This window comes from Podarcis erhardii (genome assembly GCF_964252035.2).
Source record: "Podarcis erhardii genome assembly, chromosome: 10".
NCBI lineage: Eukaryota > Metazoa > Chordata > Lepidosauria > Squamata > Lacertidae > Podarcis > Podarcis erhardii.
In genome coordinates, this window is record NC_138500.1 from 37,696,510 (window position 1) to 37,713,019 (window position 16,510).

Consider the following 16,510-nt stretch of genomic DNA (forward strand, 5'->3'; position numbering starts at 1 on the left):
TGTTATCTACAAAAGACCATCACCTGTAGAGCACAATGATCAACTGAGTATATAATGGGTGAGATGATCTTTCAGCTATCCTGGTCCCAAACTCTATAGGTGTGCATTCCCCAAAACCAGATACATCCATTAAAGAATTTTCAAGTGAACCTGTGCCCAAGACTAGGGGATACAGTGAAGAGGATGTTGTCAAGAATGCTAAACTAAAATCAGCCCACTTAATCTGGTAAAATAGGGTTTGTCCCCTGCCCTGGCAACCTTCATATCTGCCACATTCATGGAAGAAATGAAACATTTTCAGGCAGAAGTAGCAAGACTATTGCAAGTTGAAAAGGAGGAGGCTGGAGTGGGGGAATGCAGAAATATACCCAGAAGTAGCAATGCTACTACTGGATGCATTTCTGCTTTCTCCCCCACCATCCTTTTCAACTTGTAATTTTCTCTCCGTAATGTTGTGTTGGTGGAAGTGAGCAAATTGTAGAAAGCACATTTCTGTCAGGAAAGCAACACAAAGGATATGCTTTTAATTTGAAATTCATGTTATGCTGGGGTTATATATTTTAGAACATTGTTACCCCACTTGTCTCACAGAGACTCAAGATGTACAAAAACAAATGCATTGTACTGCAAAGTAAAAGATTTCTGTTGTAAATTAAACTCTTCATAGCTTTCTCCTGATACATGACTACTTTTCCTCAGAGAATCTGCTGCCAGCTTAATCTGCTAATGGTCAGCTGCCTCAGGGTGCTTGCAGACATGGACAATTTAGCAGCACCCAATCATTCTGTTCTGCTTTAAGAAGGAAGCAGAACAGCAATTCTGTTTCTAGGCTTCTATCTGTATGTCACCAAGTGGGCAAATGTTGGAGGGGGAGATTTTCATTGGGACCATTGGGGTGTGTGTGAAATACTGGCTAAATGGTTAAATACTGTCTTCTCCCACCTTTACTATTATTATGATTCCCTCCCCTGCAATTTAGGAGAGAGAGAAAAGGGGCGGGGGTAGGTTATCAAGCCAACCCTATTCAGAAAATGAAGGGTTAAAGTGATAGCGTTGATTCCAAGAAAGGGAAGACAGGCCATAATGAAATAAATGGCTAGAGCCATCTATCCAGATCATTACTGGCCAGAATAGTAGTGCAACAAGCCATGTAACCCTGGGGAAATTGCACAGCCATTCAACTTAGTTTTTAAAAAGATGGTTTTCCTGAGCTTTGGGGGAGGGGGTGGACATGGCTGAAAAGGGAAAAAAATGGAGCCCCATCTCTTTCATTTCCTTAGCTAGATGGGACTCTTGCTGGCTGAAAAAGCAAGACTGGGTCAAGGCGCTGTGAAGTTTGTTAGAACTTTAGCTGAAAAATTAGGAATTGGAGTGGTACCACACTGGTTTTGCCAGGAAATTGATGCACTGTTCTGATACAGGAAAAAGAGAAGCAGTTTCTTGGGGGGGTCTTCCTTTCTATACCACTTGGAAAGTACAAGATACCAAGAATCTGTGCAAAATGTTTCATGTAACTTATGTTAACCTTAACCACATTTCTTTGAATTGTGAAATAAACAGTCCCTTTCTTACTAGATGCACTGGAGGAGGAAGTGCAAGTGAGCCAGAGATACCTTTTTTTATGACTCCAAAGTAAAGTTCAAAGGGAGGAATTATCCCTTCAGTGGAAGCACTCACAACCGTCTGTGGAAATTTCCTGACTCATACAGCTTAGGCCTGACCTTGTGATAATGCCCGAAAGCCCCCTTATTTGCACATTCCAACCATTACCATAATGTATCTTCGTTACTATCTGTATAAATGCTGCAAAAGTAGACCCATTTCTACTTGGCACATTTTCTCTAGACCTTCTATACCCCATGCACCTAGTTGCTGAGGTTCCTGTTGTTTCTTCCACATCCTTTGACAAAATATGACATACATGTAAAACAAATACGTAAAAGAATATATGCTTTGTCCAATATCACCAAAGGCCCCTTTGCAGTTGTCAGGGGTAATGTTTGATAGGAATGATATAATGGTTTTGATCCATCCAAGGCAATGGCTAGAGAGCAACATCAACCCTTGCCAGGTTGCCACCACCAGGATTTAAATGAAGCTTGAAGAAGAGAAGCTGAACATTCCCTCCCAAGAGGAAATTCAGAAGAATGAAGGGAGGCATGGGGGTGGGCTATTCAAGTTATTCATTTATTGAAGATAATAGGAAAGTTGAATTTGGAAACTGATCCTCTTTGAAGCAAACCTCATGGTGTGGAGACTTGACCTGGTTCTCCCTTACTCCCACTGAGCCCTCGTCCTCAGTGAGGAAGGAGTAGAGCACATGCAGCCATCACAGTTAGATGGTTTACCAGTAGGTTGCCATTTAATCTCTTTACATGTTGCCATGAAGAAAAGCAAAAGACAGAGTTAGCAAACATGGTGTTGGTCATAAACAACAATTTGAGAGAAGTATTTATGCTGGGTTTGCTTCTAGAATAATCACAATAATGAGAAAACCTATTTGTTGGAGGTGCAATTTCGTCCAGATCAGCTTTCACTTGCTATCCTCATAATTATCTCCCTGAACTTCTATCTAATTTTAAATTGTTTTTGGACCAGTTGTGGCCAGCTATCATCAACAGATTACACCATGTAATTGCTCCAAAGCCAAAATTCGAAGGGGAAGATGCTAGAAATTCTGAATGGTTGGTGTTTGGAAAACTGAAAGCTCAAATCTGTATGATCTGCTTAGGTGTAGTTTTTAACACTCCCTGGACAACTAGTGAGATACAACAAGTATTCCCACCATTTTGCTTCTTCCCTGTACTGCCAGTTGGGGTTTAGGATTGCTTTGCAAGTCTGAATCCAACACATGCATTTAAATGGAAGGGTTTTTATTTTGTTCCCTTTTTGAAGCAGGCTCCAGGAATTTATTTGTGTGTGAGGTTTTACTCATTACTTTTATTTTATTTTCACATATGTTTTGGTTTTAAATATATTTCTCAAATTTTATGAGGTGAAAAACAGGTGGAGTTTATGAGGGAACGTAACTTGCTTTTCATTGAAACTCTTACAAATTAGTTTAGTCACCTTGACTGGTCTTCCTCTTGCAGCCTTCACGGCCATTCTTCTCATCCGCCATCTGGAAACCTGGGCATTGGTATATAACAGGGGTGGGCAACCTCCAACCCATTGCCCAAATGTGGACCACCTGGGTAATCTGTCTGGTTCTCAGGTCTTTCCCTACGCCAAGACCTCCCCAGCCCAGTCTGTGCCCTCCTTGAGTGCTTTTACCTGGCTGAGAAGTGTCCTTGAACAGTGATACTACCTCTTACATGCTTGGTTGAAGAGGCCTGAATATATGGGTGTAGAAACCTCTGACGTGTGCTTGGAATGTAGCCAACTGCACAAATGCAACTGTACAAAGAATCCATTGCTCCATCCCCTTTCACCCCATGCCCTAAACAGAGCTGGTATGTGGCTCACAGAAAGTTACCCTGGAAGAAATATAGCCCTTGGGATGAAAAAGTTTCCCCGCCTCCTGACATACAAGATGTTTCAATAAGTGTCTGTTCTAGTTCAGAAACCAGAAGGGGACCCATGTCATGCTTCCAGTACTGCATGACGGCGAGCAGAACTTCAGCATGTTCTGTTTTCTGCTTGCGGAATTTAAGCAGTTTGCAGAATTTGTTAAAAGGTTTGCTCACTGCTTGCTTCCGCAGCATGCAAACCTGGGATGTACAGATGTTTCACTATATTTTGACCAACCAGGTGATCTTAATGTTCAGGGTCGTGGTGCTTTTAAAGAACCTACATTTACTTAGCTACTCTAGTCCACTTATTAGGTTCATAAAGAAATATCACCAGAAAATGCTCTTTTGCACTGGCGCTCATTAGTAGTTGAAATAATGAACTTCTATTAGCAATGATCTGCAAAGAGGTTTCTCTGCTTTAGGATGCCCCCTCTTTCTACCCCCTCCTCCCCCACTAAGCATATTGGTTTTCACCAGGCATTTTGAAGCACCCTTTTAATTTTGCGCAGGTATACAAAGCTATGTAAAGGTTAATCATTCCAGAATTCTATCTCAGCTCTCCAATAAATAATACATGATAAACAAAGCTGTGTGAAGCTGAGCATGAAGGATGCTGTTGATTAGTCATTTATCTTTTAAGCAGGAGACAGGCTTTTTTTCCTGCCAATTGACATGGCACACTCTAGGCAGTTGCCATATGAAAGTTCTGCCCCCAGGTGTGTGTAAAAGCATTAAAAAGAAAAGAAAAGAAAGGATCTGTCCTAGTGTCTTGTAACTCAGCTAAACACAGCCCACTAGCCATGGCAGGGCCAGTTCAAGACATTTTGCTGCTTGAGGTGTAAGACAAGATAGCATCAAGCACTCTCTCTCCCAACATCAGTTTGACATATAGATGGAGACCAGGCTGGCAGCTGAATCTTACTTCAACGCTAGCAACAGGACAGCCATGTCCTTTGTACCGGAGGGACAGCAAGCTAGCTTAGGAATAAAGGGCAGACCACATGGTGTCCGTCCTCCAACACCTCAGCACCATTTGCTCAGTACTCTTAGATGTCAAAATGGGATGCGGGTGGTGCTGTGGGTTAAACCACAGAGCCTAGGGCTTGCCGATCAGAAGGTTGGCGGTTCGAATCCCTGCGACAGGGTGAGCTCCTGTTGCTCGGTCCCTGCTCCTGCCAACCTAGCAGTTCGAAAGCACATCAAAGTGCAAGTAGATAAATAGGTACTGCTCTGGCGGGAAGGTAAACAGTGTTTCCATGCGCTGCTCTGGTTCAGCTTAGTCATGCTGGCCACATGACCCGGAAGCTGCACGCTGGCTCCCTCGGCCAATAAAGTAAGATGAGCACCACAACCCCAGAGTCGTCCGTGACTGGACCTAATGGTCAGGGGTCCCTTTACCTTTACCTTAGATGTCAAGCAAATGTTGCAGTGCAGATGCTGGTGTGCATCACATGATCAGAGCTATGTGCATGTGTGATAACTGCTGCAGTACATGGCCTGGGCTGGGCTAGCTGCTTCTCTGTCTTTGCTTGGTTATCCTGCCCCAGCAGCATAGTCTGTGAAGCAATGGGAGAAGCCGACTACGCAAGAGAGCTAGCCAGCCTAGTCAGCAATGAGCAAACATTTCCTCCATTTCTGGGCAGGGCTGCCAGCAGATAGGTAGAAGAGGTTGGATGTTGGTGGGCCCAAGCCTAGCAAAGCTCCCAGATTCTTAGGGTTTTTATTTTTATTTGTAAAGGAAGTAAATTGGACATTTCTGAAGAAAGTGAGAGGACAAAACACAAACACAGCTGTAATGCTTTAACACTAGGCAGGCAGCACCATTGCTAAGGACACTTAATCACTGTTGCTAAGCAATTAGAGGAAGGGATGTTGACCATTCACACCTGAAACTTGGGAATGGCCTCTCCCAGAGCAAAGGAAAAAGCAGAAGCTGAATGGGGGGGGGGGGGGCAGATAATGGGGTAAGTTTGTTAAAGCACTTTACTCATGTCCAGATTGTTTTATTTGTTCCCCAAGTGTGTTGCCTTTACAGAATGATAGGCTTTCCTTGGAAGCCACTCCCTTGAAATAAATGTGCATTCCTTCCTACTGAGAAAAAATGGTGATATTGCAGACCCCTGCTTTGATTTCCTATGCCCTCCCCCCAACCACTACTACTCTGCTTGTCATCACTGGGTGTCATTGATTAATATACAGTAAACATCTTTAGCATGCATTAGGGATAGGGGAGAATTTGACCTGGACCTCATTTAAAGGTGACCCTACCCAATTCATTTCCCAAAACAATATGCAAACCAAAATGCACTTCTCCAAATGTTGCGGTGCAGTTCTCCAGCCAAGTAATGTGTACAGAAATGCATATACTATATGTAAAGTGTAGATAAAAAATGCATGTATTGGTGAAAATAACACAAAAATACATATTAGGGAAGTTGTTTTGCAAGAATTGCACAATTTTTTGTATGTGGGTAGGCAAAATTGCGTGCAAAAAATTATGGATATTATGAAAAAAATTCACTAAAATGCTAATTTATGTTAGGACTTTAAAAAATTTCAAACTGAAATCGACAGATTCACCCATCCCTAGTGTGCATGTGAGAATGCAGAACACATACTAAACAATTCCTATGCATAACCCTTTCTGTTTCATGTATATTGATGTCATTCATTGCTTTCCACCCAGACCTTCCTAGTGGTGCCTTGCCTGCTGGATCCCCTACTTCTAAAAATAGCTGTTTCTCCCCTAACTGTGACCTGTGTTGGTGAGTCACTTTGAATTCTTGGCGGGCAAAATTTGGCCTGCGGTTATTAACTGAAAAACCTTAGTATGAAAATATTCCTCCATTTGCTTTAGCATTGAAGGAAAGTGGTGCAGAATATTTTATTGTGGAGCAGGGATGACTTTCTAGGTTCTGCTAGACCACTGCTCCCATCACCCCTGACTATTGGCCATGCTTATTGGGGCTGATGGGAATTGGAGTCCACAACGTCTGGAGCACCATGGCTTCCCCATCCCCATTGTAGAGGATGGAGCAGAGTAGGGCTGAATAATGCAGGATTGTTTGCTCTGAAAGAGCAATTGCATAAGTTAATGTAATCCAGTTTGCAAGGTGAAAGGTATTTTCTATAGCTGTACAGTACATGCACTGAGTTCTGCTACAATTACAAAAATAACCTGTCAGGAAGAACAGGGGGGCATAGTGACAGCTGAGTAAAGGTTCATAATGTACTCATAACATCCTCTGACTCTGTGGTTGTGGTGTGGTGTGCTCGCACATGCTCTTTTTTGTGTCAATATCTCATTATTTCCACAGTGGTTGATTTTGCTGCTGTATATCAAACGTACATTACACTGTTTTGTTATTCTGCCCGTTTGACTAAAACGTTGTTAGTGATTGCTGAGAGAGGATTTTCTTCTTCTTTGTGATTGATTTGATAAAGTAATGATAATTCTAATAATTTCCTGAGGCTTTTAACAATGCTGTGCTCTATTTTAGTGTTTGTCTTATTGGCGTTTAGGAATCATTCATAATCTGAAACAATACTGGATTAAAACTGTGCAATCTGTTTCGGAACATAACAACAACAATCTTTATTACGGTCCAGAGACCCAACAAATCGTTACAAAGCAATACACAATGCATACAGCCTACCTCCAGGTTAAACAAGCATTTTGTTCAGAATATAGGGATCATTGGTTCTTGCAACCACTGATAAAAACTTTGCCCCTGCTAATGTTCTAGCATTTGTCCGGTCTTCCAATAGGAGCCTGACATAGTGAGCCTCTGATTTTCCCGGGAAAGGTACCAGCAAGGGTACTATCAGTTCTGCCCTGGCATGCTCATATTTTGCACAGTGCAACAAAATACGGAATACAGTTTTTGCATCTAGAACTTTGGGACTAGTCTGATGGACAAATAGGTCAACCTTGGTTTCCCAGAGGTTATTTTTTCTCTCCTTCCAGTGTTAAGTTCAGTATTTCACATTTCTGCATCAGTTTGTGATTTTCTCTCTCTTAAATTCCTCATAAAGGTTTATCAGCATTTTAGCACACATTTCTTCTAGTACAGGTGACTCACAAATAATTTTACTGACACAACCACAGCTTTGTGCACGTTTGTGTGGGAGGACAAATTAAAAAAATGGTGAGTGGGGGAAACCCAATTTCCATTTATTTACTTCCTCCACAAAACTGTGCAAAGCTGCAATTGCAAAACTCTATAATCACTTTTTAAAGATTATCTTATGAATATTTATTACAATGATAGGGGGAACTCAGGCCCACAGGACAGACAGTCCATCAGGTCTCTTTATCCAGCCTGTGGGACTTTCCCTAGGCTACACCCTTCTGCTTAGGATGGATAGCTCAGTTGGTAGAGCATGAGACTCTTAATCTCATGGCTGTGGGTTCGAGTCCTACATTGGGTGCAAGATTCCTGCATTGCAATGGATGGACTTAGATGATCCTCGTAGTTCCTTCCAATTATGATTCTATGACTTTTCACTGCCTCTGTGCCCCCCTGGATTGGTTTTGCCTGGGTGGAACATGTTCTTGAACTGTGATAATTCCTCTGCTTACCTGGATAGAGGACGGATGCTATGCGTGTGCAGAAGAAACCTTTGACTTTTGTGTGGCTGGAATGTAGCCTACTGCACAAAGGAAAGAGGTTTTTATCCATCGCTCTGCCTACTCTTGCTTCTAGCCACACCAATTTTTGCCTCTGCCCTTCCCACTACTGGCCTGAAGCCTCTGGAAAGTTACCCATGAGCGAAAACAGGCTTTGGGCTGAAAAACATTTTCCACTTCCATTTCCAATTAATTGCAAGATACAAGAGTTTTAACACACCTTAGCACTGTGCATACAAATGTATGTTTCCCTGCCTGTAGGTTCACAGGCCAGGAATTTTGCCTGGCACTTTAAAGCAATGCAGTTTTTCCATAGGACACATTGAGGGCAATTTCAATGCAACTGAATGGGTGTGTCTAATTGGGAAAGGCATTTGTGACATTCATTTGCATGTATATTGTCTGAACTCTTCCATTGTCCATTTGAAGCCTAGAAGTTCTAGGCAACTCTTTGCTTAGGAGTTGTCTTAGCTCTGAGCTAGCAAGGTGGGATTGAATTAAAAAACAGTAGTTACTGTTAAACTATCAGAAGTTCCTGTGTCTGGTGGGCTTGTTGTTGTTTAAATTAAGAAGCTGCTGTGTTGTACACCAGCTGTTTTTCCTCAGCCTCATCACTTGTGAAATCACAATTCCTCTTTTGTTTGGTGTTAACCATTTTCAAGCAACCTGAAAGCATTTTTAAGAACATAAGAAGAGCCCTGCTGGTTTAGCCAAAGGTCCAACATCACCAGTATCCTATTTCCAGTAGTGATGCCCATTTAGATATTGACAGGAAGTCCACAGTTGGGGCCCATGGGGTTTATTTTTTACATTCTGTACAGTCTCAAAAATCCAAACAAAAACTATTTCAGACTTCACAGTTAATTGCCATCATTATGTTTTCATTTGATGAACATATTGATACATTGGGTGAGCATGCTGTTCGTTGTTTCTAAGTTTTACTCTTTTCTTAAATGTAACTTCTGGAAGTTTGCATTGCCAGAATCAATCATTATTTATTGGAACACTTCAGTGGCCATTGGCTGAAAGCAATAGAAGCTGATGGAGAGAAGAGGCGATAAGCTTTCTCCAGCAATTGGTATCCAGGTGAATAAAAGCAGGCTCTGGTCCGGGAGGGTGCCATTTAGCTATCCTAATGAGGGATGGAGCGACCTGTCAATTACAGTTCTCATTTTTCCTGTCTTAAATTTGCAGTGATGTGCAAATTTTATTTTTTAAAAAATCTTCATCAAAATTCTTCAGCATTTAGTGCAGCGGCGTAGCGTGGGTTGTCAGCACCCGGGGCAAGGCAAGTAATTTGCGCCCCATAACCCGGGGCAAGGCAAGTAATTTGCGCCCCTAACCCCTAACCTGCCGCCGCTGCCAGCTTCTTGCTGCTGCCTGGGCTGGGGTATTCACAGTTCTACAAATCTTTGGCGCTGGCTTGCTCCATTAGTTTAACTTGGGGGGGGGGGAGAGAGAGATTGCAATCGTGCTATGTGCACCGAGAGGGGGGGGCACGGTTGCAACGCAGTGTGGGGAAGAGAAGAAGAGAAACTAGCAGGAGAACCTTGATTTCCCTCTGCAGCTCTGTGGGGAAGGAGGGCGCAGACTGGGCTCCTTCCTCGCCACAAGATCCTGGCTGCGGGGCACAATTCGGGAGGCTCGGCTGGCCGGGCCCAGGCCCCGCGGGGCTCCTCCGCGCTCCCCTCCCCCAGCCGGGTGGCGCCTGCAAAGGCTGCGGGTTTCGCTGCGCCTCCGTCTCTCTTTCCACTGGTAGCGAGAGCGGGTGGGAGGAGGCCACCCGGGAGCCGGAACCGGGCGCCAAATAAGGAGAGCGGGGCGGGCCTGGATCCTGGCCTTGTTTGGTGCTTCCCCTCGGCCGGCGGCCCAGCCAAGCCCGCGGCGGCGGCGCGGCGATGCCCGCGCAGGGGGGCGCCCACCCCTCGGCCCCCGCCCAGCGCTGCCGCCCCAGCACCTGCCCGCTCCTCCCAAGGGGCCTCCTCTCCCTCCCGCCTCTTCGCAGCAGTCCTCGTGGGGGGGACAGGCTCGACTCTCCCCTCCCTCTTGCGCCCCGTCCTGCGCGCGATCCTGGCCAGGCTCCGGCTCCGGCTCCGGACCTCCTTGCTGGCGCCTGCTGCTCCCCCTGGTCGCCCAGCCCGACCCCTCCTCCCAAAGGAGCTGAGCCCCGAGGCTCTTCGGCGACTCTGGAGGCGGCGAGTGCGCCCCCCCAGATGTTGCGCCCGGTGCGGCCGGCACCCCTTGCACCCCCCACGCTACGCCACTGATTTAGTGTGAATTTCTCTTAATAAACATATTTTTGTATGCAGTTTTGACTCATACACATTTCTGAAGCAATTTCTCCTAATATACATTTTCTGTGTTCTATTCAACAATATGTTCCCTTTGATGCAAACTCCTGCCTAATATATGCATTCTTGTAAGCACTGATTGGTTGGAGAACTGCATTGCAAAATTTGGATAAGTGCAAATTTTGAAGGAAGGCTGTGTTTTGGTTTCCATATTGTTTCAGAAAGTGCAAATTTGATAAACCGGGCTTTAAATGCAAACAATCAAATTGGATTCAAGTTACAAGAAAGAAGATTTTGACTAAACATAAGGAAGAACTCTCTGACAGTAAGAGCTGTCCGGCAGTGGGATGGATTCTGCCAGGAGGTTATGGACCTCCTTCATTGGAGGTGTTTAAGCAGTGGTTGGATGGTCACCTGTCAGGGATGCTTTAGTTGAGATTCCTGCATTGCAGGGGTTGGACTAGATAGCCCCCGGGGTCCCTTCCACCTCTACAATTCTATTATTCTTCTCTGTCCCTAATCCTAGCTAATAGTTCTGACTGATAGACCTGTCCTATTTGTCATTTCAATGACAGGATGTTTTTAAAGAGGAGGAAGATGGACATGCAAAATAGAAAATCAAGACTAAGTTCCACATTGAAGACGTACTTTAGCAGGTGAGTCCCATTTCTTAAGAGATTAAAAGAACTATTCTACATAACCCCTAGGAATGCTGTGCCAATTGTTCAAAACAGGCCAACAGGTTTTTACACATGATGGGAATGGTAGTCCCCTAAGATAGTTTGAATGTCTTCTAGCCTGGTATAATACTTTCCTTCATTTTCTTAATTATGGCTGCCTTTACTGGGAGATGCTGTTGTCTGGACAGATCCATAGTGACTTCATTGAGTGCCTGTCCTATTTACAGGAAAGTGTTCATGACCCACCAAAACAACCTCTGTCAAATGTTTCCCACACATTTCCTTTTTGTGCATCATTATAGCTCTGTTGACAGGCGATATATCCCTATGTGGAGTGTTTGAAACAAAGAGTATTCCTGTGTTGCATCACACTGATGTATACAATGTGGTAGTGTGTATATAGCCTTGTTTTATTTATAGAGGTTTTTCTGACCTAGAACTGTGAGCCTTGAAAGGTACGGTAACTCATTCTGGCAGATAACCGCTACACCACATGAGAAGTAAGCAGAACGTAGGAGTGTCTCAGTAGGAAGAAGTAGAAAATGTGAAACAAGTGACCTTTATATATTTGGAAGGGAGAATGTCTCAGGCTTGAGATGCAGTTTATGGCTATCTATGAATCAGAGTGCTGGTATTGTGCATCCAAGAAAATTCAGTTTCTGTGTAAAGAAAGATGGGTACGTTGTGAAAATATTATATTCATTCCAGTTTTGTGTGATGCACGAGGTGTTTAGGCTTTCAAAAACAGCCAAATAGAGAGAGCATTAGTAAAGCATGTTTTGTGACTATTGAAACTGAATACTGCACTCAAGAAGATGTATGTTAAAGGTTTTTATATGGCTTCCATCTTACCAGAAGGGCTCTGAAACAAACCGATTTTGACATTTTCTATTTCTGCATCTGCACTAGTTCTATGATAATGATACCAAATTCTCCACCAAGAAAGTCCTGTGTTCTGAGCAAGTTGAAGTTACTGTGGTTTTATAATTTGCTGGAAGTTGCCCAGAGTCAGATGGGTGACAAACAGCTAGATAGGTAGATAGATAGATGCTGTTGTTAGGAACATGGGGGACTGACTTATACTGAATCAAGTCACTGGTCCATCTAGCTCTGTATTATGGACACTGGCTGGCAGCATGTCTCTAGGTTTTCAGACAAGAAACATCCCCAGCCCTATTTGTAGATGCTGGAGATTGAACCAGGAATACACACTGTCTGCTCTACCATTGAGCTATTGCTCTTCTCCCTATTCCTCCCCATTACACAGAAGGAGGAGGAAAGAGGAAGCACATGGAACTTTACCCCAAGAATTCTGGGAACTGTAGTTCATTAAGGGTCATGGGAATTGTAGGTTTGTGAGGAGTAAATTCTTTGTGGTGGAGCGATGTGCTTTAAATATATGGTGTGTGTACAACCATAGTTCAGTTAAAAGCAAGATATGCTATTAGAGGGCTGGCTGTAGCATTAAGGAATCTCCCTGTTAATGTGGAACTTTTCGTCTCTCTTCAGCAGTCTCTAATGCACTAACTCTTCTCACAAGAAACTATGCTGGATGGTGTAATCAAATGACTTTCAGTTGCTGGGAAAAATCTAAGCTCTGAAACAGAATCCAGCTTATTGAATATTGATGCTTGGATTTATTGATATCACCAAATCCTGCCCTTCTGGCATCTGGGCTAAAAGGCTAATGTCTTGGAAGCTGAGGTGGAAAAATTTCAAGAATGGGACTAGAAACCACTCTAGGAAATAACTGCAGGCCCCCAGAGCATGGAAAGGATAATGGTTTTGGCTTTCCCTCTCAAAAAATGTAAATATGCAAGTTAAGGGCTCAAGTTGCTGGAGTTTGTGTCCAGAACTCAATTGCATGCTTTTCCTATGGTTATGTAAAACCACAGCATACCCAAAGCCTTGTCTATTCCTTTCACCCTTCCTGTATCGGAGACAAACAAGTCTGAGCACCGCAGACCCATATATTAGCTTGTCTCATCTTGACAAAAAGCACCACCATTTTATCAAACATGTTAGGAGTCTTGGGATTTGAAAGAGTAGAAACTAAAGAAACAGGATTGTCAGATCTAATCTATCAATTTACCAGCATTTTATAATCAGGACATGAACTGACTGTAAGTTGGGCCATAATTTTCTTTCATGAGTGGGCAAGTAAACAGTAATTCTGCACTCCAATTATCTTTGATGATATGTTTATGTATACATTTTGGGGTCAATTATTCCCTCCCCCCTCCCCCTGACACATGTCTATGAATGGACCTATTGACTAAATATTTGCAAGACCACAGATAGAGGTGTTTTCTTTTCCTATTAACTCTTTTATTTCTCAACAAATGAAGTATGGATGAGATACGGGTGTACAAGGGAGTTAATGTCATTGTGAAAACCATCAAATTCAGCAAGCTGAAGGTTAAAAGCTTTCCCTGGTCATTTTTGGCACCTGGGTTGGCTACTGATCAGGTGTGTTTCGAGCTAAAAGTGAATATGGTATTAAGGAAACTAAAATACCATCTTAGCTTTCGAAATAAGACACCAAGAGTAGAATGCACATTTAACTCAAGAAAATGAACCAAAACGATTATTAAACATTTCAAAATAAAATATTATTTCTAAAGGAAGTAAAATATAGAACACACATTTAAAACAGCACAATTAACAAGAGAATCAAATGTTAACTTAAACATAGAACATATCTGCTGCTTTTGCTGTCAATGGTGATTCAGGGCGACTGTCGGCTGTGGGAGCTTGGTTTCAATGGCCTGGATCTGCACAACGTGACTTTCTGGTGGCAGAGCAAGGAGAGGGGCTTGAGGACTCTTACTTTGGGTAGAAATTCAACTGCATCGGTGGTGGTTGCTCCCCTTTGGTCTTGGAGGAGACAGGGCAGCAAACTGTACTGGAGCCAGAGGTCAGAATAGGTGGAGCCATCACTTTTTCTCCTGGTCCCACTTTTTTATCAGCAGCCCTTGTGGAGGCCATTTTGCTTCTGCTTCAGCAATACTTTTTATTCTATATGTTTGGGGTGGATGAAGCTACTTCAGACTGCAGTTGTAGGGGCCCTGTTGAGATGGTCTTTCTTTGGAGGCTTACAGCATCTGATGGATTCCTGAAGGCTCTGGGGGACTTTCTGGCTGGCACGGCTGGTGCTGATGTTGAGTCTCTTGTCGCACAGAGGAATGTTGAGATATGTAGATTGCTCCTGAGTGCTCTCGCCTTCTCTGCTGGAGCATGTAGGTCAACTTGACACTCTAGTGACCTTCAAGGTATCTCAGCCAAGTTTTGCTTCTTCAAAGCCTGTCAAACTCCCAGCAGAATAATGTTCTCTGAAGTGGTTCAGCCAAAGCTATCAGGTGCTCAGAGGTATCTGCCGTGGATGTCAGCAGATGTTAAGACAAGGAAGGGCTTAGTCTTCAGACTGCAAAAAGTTTTTTTTTGGGGGGGGAGGATTGGAGGCAAGTACCACTGTGATCACAGTTTTCCTTCCCACTCTACATGGGAAAGGGCAGTGACTGAGACTGTTGTTGTTGTTTGTTTGAGTGTGTGGGGTTGTTGAAGTGCTCCAGTTTGGGTACTGGGGACCATAAACAATCAATACATTTCATATTGTGGGCAATGAGAGCTCTTACCTTTAAAACTCTAAATGTCATTATATCCATGTATCCTTATGAAATTAGGCCTGTAATGAACTATGGTAGGAGGTCTGTTGGCTCAAGTAGCTCACCTAGTGTTAGGAATGTCTTGCTCCAGTCAGCGGCATATGAAATGGGGGGTGGAGGGGGAGGGCTGCCCCGGGTGCCACTCAGGGGGGGTTGACAAGATGGCCCCTGCCTCCCCCCAGCTGTAGAGCAGCTGAGGGCGCACGCAGTCCGTATGTGCAGCATCCTGTACAGTCACCACACATGCACAGTCTGTACGGGCTGCCACTTGCATGGCGACTGTACGGGCTGCTGCACATACGCAGTCGGCAGCCCATACAGACTGTACAGAGTGCGCACGCGCGGGATGCTACACATGTGCAGTCCGTACGGACTGCCCCGCCCCTGGTGCCAGAGAGGGTTCCTCTGCCACTGGCTCCAGTGAGAGCCAGTGTGGTGTAGTGGTTAAGAGCGGTGGACTCGTAATTTGGTGAACCGGTTTCAATTCCCTGCTCCTCCACATGCAGCTGCTGGGTGACCTTGGGCCAGTCACACTTCTCTGAAGTCTCTCAGCCACACTCACCTCACAGAGTGTTTGTTGTGGGGGAGGAAGGGAAAGGAAATTGTTAGCCGCTTTGAGACTCCTTCGGGTAGTGATAAAGCGGGATATCAAATCCAAACTCTCCTCCTCCTCCTCCTCCTCCTCCTCAGAGCTTCTAATGCTATGAAAGCAGCCCCAAGCACTTTAGGACAGTGGTTCCTCCCATCCATGTAATAAACACTTTCTCCAGAGGAAAAGCATAAAAGAGGGATGAAATTATGTGGGCAACAAACACTTCTTAAAACTTAATCTACAAGTTTTTCATATGCAAATACCCTGGGTATTGTAAAGCCTTATTCCAGAGCTATCAGGTTTTCTATTTGTTCCTATAGATGAGGGTTGCTGCATAATTCATAGAATCTCTTTGGCAATGATGCTCTTGAGGTATGTAATTGGTTTCAGAACAACGAAACAACTCCTCCAAGAAACGGTGCCAAGATGTATTTCAGGAACTACCCTTTAGTTCTTTATCTTTTCAAAATGGCTTTCTTTTCATATAACACTGTCTTTTTAATAGAGGGTATAGTATACTTTCTCAATGACAATATTCTCACAAAGTGCTTTTCATAGCAGCACCAAAATTATGTTTCCACATAGTTTTCCTGAGCTGCAACCCTTTACTCACACACTAATTAGATGGCATTGACTTACGGGTAAACGTGCTCAGGATTCACTGATAGTGAGATAATTTGTCCCTTACCAGTGTGATATGGATTTGCAGCATAGTGAAACCAGCATGGTGAATTCTCAGATTATTTAATGCAGAATGATCAACCTCCGAGAGGTCAGCTGGGGGGAAAAACATTTGCTTAAATTTGCATGAGAAGGTTAAATAGGGTAAAGATTAAGTGCTATGATCAAGACCTATTGTTGTTATTGTTATTTTCTATATCACTCTTCATCCAAAGATCCCAGGGTAGTTCACAACAGTAAAAGACAAAATGAGAATACAAAATACATAATAACACAAAAACAAACCAATAACCTCCCCCCTCTAAAAAGCCATAGAATTTTAATCAGCTAAATGCCTGGTTAAAGAGAAATGTTTTAGCCTGATGTCTAAAGAAATGTAATGGAGTTTCTAGGTAAACCTCCTTGGGGAGAGCATTCCACAAACAAGGAGCCACTGGGGAAAAGGCTCATTCTTGTGTT

At 43.6% G+C, this 16,510-nt stretch overlaps 1 long non-coding RNA gene across 2 annotated transcripts in view; it reads left to right on the forward strand.

Moving 5' to 3' along the window:
- The window catches only part of LOC309351013, a 224,287-nt gene that overhangs the window by 44,399 nt on the left and 163,378 nt on the right, over positions 1 to 16,510 (forward strand). For both annotated transcript variants that reach the window (XR_014160645.1, XR_014160646.1), the window contains one exon: positions 11,009 to 11,089. This is a non-coding gene — a long non-coding RNA (uncharacterized lncRNA). The remainder of the gene's footprint in view (positions 1 to 11,008; positions 11,090 to 16,510) is intronic.